The sequence below is a fragment of the Ricinus communis genome, chromosome 1 (assembly GCF_019578655.1).
Source record: "Ricinus communis isolate WT05 ecotype wild-type chromosome 1, ASM1957865v1, whole genome shotgun sequence".
Lineage (NCBI taxonomy): Eukaryota > Viridiplantae > Streptophyta > Magnoliopsida > Malpighiales > Euphorbiaceae > Ricinus > Ricinus communis.
Window position 1 is genome coordinate 28,600,102 of NC_063256.1, and position 11,813 is coordinate 28,611,914.

General features: G+C 31.4%; 1 non-coding gene across 1 annotated transcript; it reads left to right on the plus strand.

Annotated features, from left to right (window-relative positions):
• Positions 1 to 5,324: 5,324 nt before the first annotated feature.
• Positions 5,325 to 5,432, plus strand: LOC112534322. Its single transcript, XR_003078618.1, has one exon. It is a non-coding gene; the product is annotated as a small nucleolar RNA R71 (small nucleolar RNA).
• Positions 5,433 to 11,813: the final 6,381 nt, after the last annotated feature.

An 11,813-nucleotide genomic window follows, 5' to 3' on the forward strand; every position in this document is an offset into this window, starting at 1 on the left:
ACATTGCCTATTTATTACCCATATAATTAGAGTGGATTAGAATGGATAAAAGGGTAAGGGTGGAATTTGCGACTGTTGGCATCTATTTTTCAGATTTAGATATCAAGGGAATAATGAAAAACTCTACGATGAAAGTTACTGCATTTCTCGATTCTCAAGAGATTAAGGAGGGGCAAATCCGAGTAAAGGCTGAGAATAATAGGACTTAGAACTACTTTTCTAGAATCAATTTGGACCCAATTAATAGAAAAAATAAAGTTTGTGGGATGAAATGACAGTTTTTATAAGTTTAGGGACTAAATCGTTAAATCTTTTTAAACTTTGGCCTCTTAGAGCGAATCGGCTCTACACAGGGCCAGTCGACTGAGTATAGAATCGATTAGCTCAACATAGTGTTGAGTGGCCATTTTTCAAAAACTGACGCCGTTTTATGTATATTTTCAACCTAAAAGCCAAAATTTGGTTTCTAGAAGGTATTTATAATAATTATTGAGATTTTTAATATTTTTAATGATAATCGTTTGAATATAAAAAATTTAATCCTTCTTATTTGATATTAATATGATAAAGGGATGGATAATTTTAGTTTTTTTTTTTTCAAATAATTGAGTACTTATATGTTTTTCCTAAGGTATCCTAACCCTACTACTATAAATAGATTGATACATCTTAGGTCTAGGGTTAGCTACATTCCTCAAAAGTTTTTTTAACTACAGAGATACATCGACATATACAGAGAGTTAGCTTTTAGCAAGCCACTAAGAAAGAGCTCCAAATTAGGAAACTCATTTAAGAATGACAAAAGCTTTTCTGAAATCCCAAAGCAGAATTGGATTCTCACCTAATCTTTGATTTAACGGCTTCCACGTCTCCTCAGACTCGCAGAACAACAACCAACAGTGACAATCTGGGGTTCTCCTACATGAACATCATCAATATTCTTTTCTCAATTGGTACTTTTATATTTGTTTACAGCAACATGATTATGAATATTTTTTTATTTATTGATATATGGTTCACATGATTAGATTAGAATGTCTTTCCATTTAACATGCTGACTTTATTGGGCTTTAAATTTGATAATAGGAACAAGGATTTTGAAAATGATAATATAGTTTTATTAGGCTTTGAATTTAATTAGTTAATGAATAGTAAATATAATTGATTTATATTTCCATGTAGGTGAATTAAATTGTAAGTTTGTATAATTAAAATTTGGGACTTAGCTTAGAATTCCATATTTGATTACTGCCAATTTGATTTTTAGGGTTTATATCGTTGTACTTCATTTTTTTTTAATTTTATATGTTCTAATTAAATTTTTATCCTTTGTGCATGTGAAAATCAACTCCGGGCATGAAAAATCGAAAAAACTAGCAGAAGGACCACCCAAAGCCCCCAGAGCCGATCGGCTCAATGCATAGCCAATTCGGCTGTGCGTTGAGCCGATCGGCTCACACCTTTAGCCGATCAGTTGTGCATGATTTCAGCCCGATTTTCGTGTTTCTGATGTATTTTGGTAATTTTATTTATTGTATTTAATATTTAGGATTTTTTCTCTTTGTTTTTTAGCTATAGGAAGAGTTGTAATACCTAGGCTTAAATTTTTGCACTTTTTATTTTACTTTATTTTTGGATGTACACCTAAAATCTGCTAAAGTGATTGCTTAATTAAAATTTGGATATATATATAGACATTAGCCTTAAAATTGAGTCTGGTATGAAAACTATAGTCCATTAGATTAATTAATGGAATTGGGCTTTAAAATCAACATAGACCTAGTGGGCTCTGCCATGTTTTAGTTAGGTTAATTAGGTCGTAATTAGATCTAAGATCACTAAATTTGTGCATTTTCATAAGAAGTAGTCCATCTAGGCTCAAAGGTTGGAATCAAAGCATAACTTGTAATTGGGCTAGACCAGGTAAAGTCTTATACATAATTGACTAGTAAATTAAATTAATAACTTTAAACACGGGCTAGGCTTAATAAAATAAATGGGCTAGACTCAAGTGGACTTCACATGCTATAGTGTTTGATGTGTTCTATTTATGGGGAATAATCCGTTAAACAATAAAATTAAAGACAAAGATACATAAATAAGAAAGTTGGCTTTCGGATCCATCTCTAGATTTGTGATGAAGCTTCCTTATGGAATCGAGAAATGTCACTCATTAGTAAAAGTGTCTCGGTCAATTATTTGAGTAGCGACTCCCATCTTCGGGGTAGTCTCCATGACTAGTTAGCGTGTTCCCGATTAAGTTGAAAAGTCTTGCAGTATCGTAGTCACTAAATACAGTTGGTGTATGCCCAAAATTACTGCCCACAACGACCTCTAGATATATATTATATGGCTTGAGCTAAAGTTTGTTTCAGTACTCTCAGCTATTACAGTTGTTATTTTTGTAAAATTTCATGATTGTTTTTGTAAATACTATTTATTTCTTATAGTTTGGTCAAATATATGAGTCGGTTTCTGCATCTTTTTATTACATTAAAACCCACTTGAGTTTTAATAAAACTAACTACTACCCTTTTGTTGTTAGACAAAGGACTAAATTGGTAATTTAAAATTACAATTTGATTCTTGAACTTATTATCAAGTATCAAATCTCGTCTAAAATTAATTTTTATTATCAAATTAGAGTAAAATCTTATTTTTAATACAAGTTAGTTTTAGTATCTAACTAAATAATAATTTAATATTCTTTTGTACTCTAATATTTTTATTATTAATACAATTTATTTCAAATAAATTTAAATATTTTAAAATTATTTATATTGATAATAATATTATTAAATTATTGTACAATTTAATTTTAGTTACTAATATAAAATAAACATTTCTAGTTTAAAAAAATCATTTTATTTTTATTTTTATTATATATTATAGTTAAACGAAATAGAAAGTAAAAATTAAATTAAAAAATCGTGTCTTAATCTAGTGAAATAATATATACATCAAATTGACAAGTTCACCATCAATTAAGAAGATCATATGATAATCTTTTATATTTTCAATCATTTAAATGAGATTAATATGAGTAAAAATTTTATTTTTAATAGTTTAATTTTAGTATTTAATACAAATTATAATTTTTAACTATTTATTTTATTTAATAATTAAAATTAAATTACAAAATAATTTAATAATATTAAACAAAAAAACAAGTGTTCTTAATATGTTTATTTTCTTAGAAATAAATTATGCTAAAATAAATAAAAGGTATAAACGAGTAAAATAATATTAAATTTATTATTTTAATTAAACATTAAAATTAACCTGTACTAAACATACAATTTTGCTTTAATTTGATAATAAAATCAATCTTGGACGAGTTTGATATTTTAGCCCTTTGTCTAACACGAAAGGGAAGTAGTAATTAAAACTCAAAGTGATTTTAATATAACAAAAGAAAAAATATAAACTGAGTCATATATGAAACCAAATCTTATGAGATAAATAATATTTAAACTTTTTTTTATCTCCCCATCGAGCAAAAGAGAGGCTCTTTTTTTTTTGTGCACAAGAAAAAAAATCAATAGAACCAATTGAATATAAAATATTAGTAGGTGTAATCCAATATCTCACAAACATAAGGGATCCTAAAGAATACTAAGAATTACAAGTCAATAATTCACAAAAGGAGAATCATGAAAGCATATTATTAAAAAATAAAAAAATAAATTGACATGCTACTACATGAAAAAATATTGTCTTTTGGAAATCAAAGCAGGTAGGTATGCTCATTTTTCCTTCATAGGCCTAAAAGTAAACATAAAACACTAATAAGGCTTGCTGGTGTGTTTTCCATATCAAGCACTATAAACTCAATAGGAATTATGAACTTACCTACTTAAACTAGCAAGTCTTTCAATATATTTCTAGGATATTTTATTGATTTATCTGGAAGTTGTAGAGATATGGTGGTGGGCTTCAACTCTCCCAAGCTAAGTGTTCATACATCGAATAAGGCATCAAGTTGATGCTCGCTCCCAAATCTAACATGGCTTTTGTAATCTTTTTGTCACCTATTATAATATCAAAGGTGAAGCTACTAGGATCCTTCATCTTAAGGAGCAACTGAAGTTGAAACACCAAACTTGCTACTTGTACTTTTTCATTATTCACATTTCGCCTTTGTTGGTGTTCAATTCTTTAAAGAACTTTGTATGAGCGGCTTTATTTCTGATAACATCCAACAAAGATAAATTAGTATTGACTTCAGAAAGCATCTCAATAATTTAAAAAAAATTGTTTGCCCTCTTTTAGTCAGTTGGGAAAAAGAATAGGTGGCCTATAAGGTTGAGTTGCCTTATGTAATTCAGATCCAGAAAATGCTTTATTTTCTTTCTCTCAAGCCTAAGATTAAGCTATACTTTTTCTTCATTTTGCATGCTCTCTTTATTGATTTTTACTTCCATTAATCCATCATCTTTAAGTTTATCTGTATAAGAAGAAGAATTCCTTTTAGTTTCCATATCAATTTTATTATCAGCAACCTCATGTTTTCTAATAGTAGTAATAGAATTGCTTTATTCAGGTTGACTTGATAGTTTTTCTTTCTTGAGTTCTTGAACAACTTCAACAATGTTTCCCAATTGAACTTCTAAACATTTTATTGAAGCTTCAATAAAATCTATCTTTTTCTCATTCCTCTCCATCCTATCATGAGAAGCATCATAAATGATTGAAGTGTTCTTCCAAACTTAACTTTCTTTGCTCATTAGATTGAAAAGTTTATTTTTGATCTTGAAAGGAAGGATTGAAGTTCCATTAGAATTGAGAATATTCATTTTGGTAATGAGGTTGACTTGGGTTCTTTAATATTTATGGTGGATTTTGATCATTATATCTCCAAGAAAAATTTGGATGATTTCTCCAACTTGGGTTATGTGTATTGGAATAAGGGTCATTCATAGGTTGCCTGGATTGGTAAGAAAATCCATCAAAATTTACTTGGTCATACATATTTTCTTTATAATTATAGAAAGATGAACAAACATTAGCAGCATGACCATAAATACCACAAATATCACATACCTCATTGCTTGGTGTATTTTTGGTTGAAGCAAGCATCTTAACTTGTTTTGTTAATTCAGCCAATTGCATGATCATCTCACTATTAGCTACTACTTTATTCACTCCTACACTTTTTGTCCTTACACTTTTTTTTATTGAGAATTGGCTCCTAACATCTCAAAGATGTCAAAAACCTCATCAACTGTCCTTTTTAATATAGCACCCCCAGCTGCATTATCAACCATACATTGGTATTGTTGTGTCAACCCATCCTAAAATGATTGGTTAGTTATTAGAAGTGGGTATCCATTGTGTGGGTATTATAATAGAAGTGATTTGAAGCGATCCCATGCTTCATGAAAGGACTCAATGTCCTTTTGATAAAAGTTGAAAATTTCAATCCTTAATTCTTTGGTCATTTGATGTGAGTAAAACCTACTCATAAAATTTTGGTAAACTTCATCCCAAGTTATCAAAGAATTAAGAAGCAAGGTCATTAACTAAGTCTTTGCTCTTTCTTTCAATAAATAAAGGAATACCTCATTCTCAATTGATCTTCATTTAATCTAGATAATGGGAAAGTATGAACTATAGCATAAAAATCTCTAATAAATGTCAATGCATCCTCACTAGGCATACCATAAAATGAAGAAAGCATATTAAAGTGAATGTTCTTAAGTTTATAATTTCTAGATGCATCATTTAGAACTATGCATGAAGTAGTGTTACCAATTATAGGCCGTGTATAATCTTTCATAGTCATTCGCCTTTTAGCTCCTAATTATCTTGGTGGGTTTGCCATGATGTCAACTTCTTCTTTTGATTCCTCTTCAATCTTTTGAGTTGATGAATCACTTGATTTAGTTTTCCTTCTTCGTATACAAAACAAAAGAAAACTTTAGATTTAAAAACTTAAAAATAAAATTAGAAAAAATAAAAACACATAAATAAAATAAAAATACAAAACAAACAAACAAATAAACACAAGAAAATTTTAGTAATCAATCAATATAATAAAATTTGAACATAGCTCCCCGACAATGGCGCCAAAAATTTGATATATCTAAGTTAGTACTCACAAGTGCATAAACCGTTCTTGTAGTAAAGTGGTAAATTCACCACGAGATCAATTTCTTAAGGAACTATGAGGTGGCTTATTATATAGATTAATTATCAACACAAAAATATAAAAGTAAATCTAAACACTCTAAACTAATATTTTGAGAGAATAATATTTATAAAATAAAATAACCAAACAATAAATAAATATGCAATGCAAATACAAATACGTATGATTTAAAACTATATGATGAAAATAGTATTTAGCCTAGCCATTTACTTAGTAATCTCCTTATTATGCTTTAAGCCTAGATTTAATGAATGAGATGGTGATGTGCCTTTTCCTTTAATTACTCAAGCTAATCATATAACTAAAATTTCTTCTACCAACATAGATTGAAGCAAAGATGGTGTCTCTAATACATTCAACCTAAATATTTTCATAACAATTATTATTATTCAATTAATATGATGGTTAAATAACAATAATAACTGAAACTAATAAAGCTATGAAGATAAAGAAATTGTTCATTAAATAAATAAATAACAAAGTTCATACATAAGTAAAAAGGCTAAACTAAACATTTATAAAAACTACCCTAACATATTTAACCGAATGATCATGATATTAAATAGAAAGACATAAACAAGATTGAAAATTAAAAGCTCAATTAAAATCCAGAATCCTTCAAGAAGGAAGATGATTGGTCCTCGCTCTTTACTTCTTGAAAAGCTTCTTAGATCTTAAAAGAACAATAAAAACTAAACTAAAGTGTTTGTGGAAGATGAACTGCAGAGAATTTCATAGAGAAGAATGGTGAACAGAGCATACGCTTGATGATGGGGAAAGAAGAAGAAGATAAATAAAGAAGATAAACTTTGAATGCTTTATTGATAATAACAGGCTTTGAACATAAACATATAAACAACTTTGAAAACTTTAAACAAACATACAACTTTGTAAAACTTTGAAACAAGAAGAATATAGACTTACAAGAGGAGTTACAAGATTTCTCTCTCTCTCACTCACTCTTTTCACTCTAATTTCTTCTGTGAGAATTAGACTCAGGAAGAGCTTTCTTTCTTTCTCTCTTCTATGTTTTACTGAATTCTAAATTCTGAGGGATGAAGAAGGAGGACTCCCCTATATATAGAGGTCTTGGAGCTTTGGATACTTGTCACGGGCTTTGGATGCTTTGCTTAGTGGAGAAGAAATGATTCCACTTGTCTTTGGAGTCTTGTGGAGATGCTTCACATGCTTTGGAGTCTTTTGATAATGCCAACCGTCTTTTGAGAAAGTTGTCGGCCATGCTTTGAAGGAATCTTTTGCTTTTTTACTTTTCTTTTTCTTTTGTCTTTTGTCTTTTTCTTTTCTTTTCTTTTCTTTTTCTTTTCTTTTTTCTTTTCTTTTTCTTTTCTTTTTCTTTTCTTTTTTCTTTTCTTTTTCTGGGCTTTAGTGTGGGCTTTTTGGCCCAACACAAATAACCTTGGGCTACCATTTCTGGTTTTTAACCCATGGGCTTTTAAAGAAGGAGATAATATTTATGAGATTTTGAGTATCCCATAACAATCGTCTCCCGCTGGATCATCCAAATCGAATGCAGCAGTACTAGCACTGGAAGAGGATGATGATGAGGCTTTGGATTTGCCTTTAGAAGAAGCTGTCTCAGACAACTGTTTTATAAGTTGTAGGAAATCTTCTTCGGTTTGGGCTGCAGCAAGCTTTGGAAGGAGAAAAGACTTCTGTGCCAAGAACGTTGTTTGTTCTTTAGGAGGAGGCAAGAAGCTATGTTTGGTCAAGAAGTTTTGAACGGCTTTTAGGGACAGTTTGTCTTGGTGGTTGAATTTATCCCACCATTTTACTTTGAATCGACGGATAAGTGTAATCTCACCATCTGGAAGCAGATTGAAGTGAAAGTACCATACACATACCCAGGGTAAAAAGAAATTTGAACAGAAAAGGAGAAGCGGGGGAAAACGCTTTTCCATGGAATTTGGTTTGTAATTTGCTTTGAATAGGTTGAACAGGGGTAAGACTTCGGGAATAAGAGTCTCAGGGGCATTACCGTAGTAATTCCACCACTGTTTAAACCAGTAAGGGATTTTGGAGGTTTGGATATTGGCGTCGAAGTAGAATAGCCAGGAGTGGCTTCTTCCTTCGTTTTGGATAAGAAAGGTATTGAACCAGGCTTGCTGGTAATCCCAATAGGAGAAAGATGTGTTAAGATTTGAAGGGTAGGTTCTTTTTAGAGAAGTAGGGAAGGAACGAAGAGAGTGTAAATCCATACCCCAATCAGACGGGTGAAGGATTCTTTGGATTGTGCATGTTGAATATGCAGGGTCTTTATGGGCTTTGTCTTTTTTGAAATGCTTGAATTTGGCTGAACCAGTAACCTCAAGGATTGACTGGTAATAAGCCTGAGGCTTTGAAATATTCCAGGGTTTAAAAAAACCAACCTGGAGGGAAAATCTTTGAAACCAATTTTGAGGGGCTTTCTGTGCAGAATCCTTCCTCAATGGTTAAAACATTTTGAAAATTAGGTTTTTCCAAATACTCATTTGATTTAAAACGTTTTGATTGCGTCAAAACAATCTCCTGAGAGTTTGGCTTTGAAAGACTATTTGAGTTTTGAGATAGATTTGAAGGGAAAATCTCTATCTCGGTATTTTTAAAAGGGATAGATAATATACCTTTACCCTTTGTGGAGGAAGATGACGACTTTGGAGTTGCTTCTAGCTTTGGAATAATTTGCTTTGTAGATGGTTCAGACAGGGATTGAACCATTTGTCTTTTGTATTCTTCTACTCTTTGAATGAATTCAGGGTCTTGCTGGGCAAGCCATTCCTGAATTTGTTTAGCTTGATCGGCTTTGAAAGGATCCATTTGATGTTGAATTGGATCCGGTTGATTAATTTCTTCTTGGATTATCTCAGTCCAAGTCCTGATGGGCTTTGAAGTTGAAGGGAGAACTTCCTTCACTGGGCTTTGGATTTGGGCCGGCTTTGAAGTGGCCGTGGACTTTTCTTCTTTGGATTTTGACTTTCTTGGCATTGTGTATCACTCCTGTTTTTGTAAGAACTCTCTGGTTAGAAAGTCAGGAATAGAATTTGATTCTCCTCGAATAAATTCAATCTCAAAATAAAAAACAGATAAGATAGCTTGCCAACGGGCGAAAATCTGTTTTGAAGCTATATTTTGGACATCTTTTTGTAAAACTTCTTTTGCAGACTTGCAATCAATCCTTAAAAGAAATTTTTGATTTAAAAGATCGCTTTGAAATTTAGAAATACAGAGAACTATCGAAAGGATTTCCTTTTTGATAGTAGAATAATTCTTTTGGGTATCATTCCAGTGAGCAGAAGTAAACTGGACAATACATTCTTTGGAATTTTGAACTTGCTTTAGAATCCCACCATATCCTAACTCTGATGCATCCGTTTCTACAATCTTAAATGCAGAAGGATCAGCTAGATGCAGGCAAGAAATTTCTAAAACTTGTTTTTTAATGCTTTGGACAATCTTTGTATGCTGATCAGACCAAGGAGGAGGGTTTTTCCTTAGCCTATCATGCAGAGAGCTTTGCAAGACAGTTTAAATTAGGATAAAAATCCATGACATAATTTAAACTACCAAGAAATCTTCGTCGGGTTTTTCCAAAATTTTATCCGGAAACTTTGGAAGTGAATGCAAGGGATCTCTCAATTGGAGTAATTGTACCCCGAGAGATGTAATGACCAAGAAATCTAATTTCGTTTGAAAAGAGATATCTTAGACTTTGAAACCACTAAACCATTTTTCTTAACAACATAGAAAAATGTTTCTAGGTGTTTAAAATGCCGCTCAATGGAATTTGAAAAGATTAAAACATCATCTATGTAGACAATGCGAACTTTGAAAATGGATTAAAAATATCATTCATGATTTTCCGAAATTCGGAAGGGGCATTTTTAATCCAAAAGGCATCACATTCCACTCATATTGACCGAATGGGACTGTAAATGCCGCTTTGTAACGATCTTTGGATCAACTGGATTTGCCAAAATCCCGATTTCATGTCAAACTTTGAAAAGATGAATGCGAGTGCGCTTTTGTAAAAGATCTTTCTTATTTGGAATAGGATACCTAATCCACTTAAGAGCTTTGTTCAGGGGTTTATAGTTGATCACTAGCCTAGGAGTTCCTCTTTCTATTTCGCTATTCTTATTGACATAGAAAGTCGCACAAGGCCAAGGTGATCTAGACTTTGTAATTAAACCCTTAGACTCAAGATCTTTAACTTAATCCGTAATGGCTTTCTAAAGACTCATTCATCCGAATGGGTCCGGCTTTAGTAGGGATTTGCTTATCCGAAAATCATTTTCATATGGCAAATCTACCATATGTTGCTTCGATTCCAAAAAGCATTTGGAAGATCGAATGTGAGTTCATCCTCAATCTTCATTTGAAAATCGAAATTTTTCTTTGAACAAAATCATTTTGCAGTTGATCTAGGATTCTCTTCAAACCCACATCTTGTTGAAGATGAGAAAGATGGGTTTGTTTACCTTTGATCAAAGCATTGATTTCAAAATTGTAAATGGAATGTGCTTTGATAAGATTCAAATTTCTCTTTTTGGTTTTTCTAGAAAAGGAAAAACAATCTTTGAATCTTTAGCTTTGAAAATGATTCCAGTTGTCACTTTAAAGGGAGTTATCAAATTGATAAACGGAGTCCCTAAGATAACAGTTTGCTGAAGATCCTTTGTAAGAATAAAAACATTCTTTAAAGCAATGTTATTATTAAGAATTGCGGCTTCAGTTTTACCAGCAATCTTAATCTTTGAAGAATTGGTCAAGTTAGCCTTTCTTTGGTTTCTTGATGAAACCTTTAGAACCAGTCAAATTGATACAATCGAGGTCCGCCTCAGATCAAACAACGCGATGGTTTCTATCCGGAAATCACCAGGGAAAACAAGCTTTATTTGAATCAAATATTTTCTTGAAGTAATTTCCTTTAAAACATTGATAAAGTTTTCAAGAACATTTTCAGAAACTTCAAGGTTTTGAAAATCATTTTCTCATCGGAATCGGAATCACTATTCGCTTGAGGATCAGCTTCAAGTAAAATGTAATCATTTTGTTGTTTTTCTTTCAACTCTTTGAGTTCTGTTTTGATGGTTTTAATCTCCTTCTGGAGTTCTTGAACAGTAGGAAGAGGGTTTTTCAACTTCTTCCCTTTGTCTAAAATCATAGTAAGATTATAAGTATTCTTACTAGAAGAAGGAACCAGAGATTCAGTTTTTAAAATTTCTTTTAAAACCTGCTTTTGAATAAGAGGATCACTAATATGCTTTACAGCCTCAAGAAGAGCTTCTTGTTGCCTAGTGAGCATATTAATGTTCTTTGAAGAGCTTTCTGAATCTGTCTCAGAACAATCAGTTGAGGTTTTGATTTCATCAATTTGAAATTCTTCCTCACTGTTTGAGAACTCTGATTCAGATGAATCAACTAGAAGAGCAGAAATCTTTTGCAAAACTTCTTCTTCTATTTGAAGCTCAAGCAGTCTTTTGGAAAACTTACAATACTTCGAAGTATGGCCTTTCTTACCACATTTAAAGCATGTAATTTTTGAAAAATCTTTTTTAGAATCTTTCTTTGGAAATTTAGAATGAAATTTGGAAGAAGATGGCTTTTTATAGAAATTCTCCTTGCTTTTAGAAGGCTTTCTATATTTGGAAAATCGCTTCTTTTT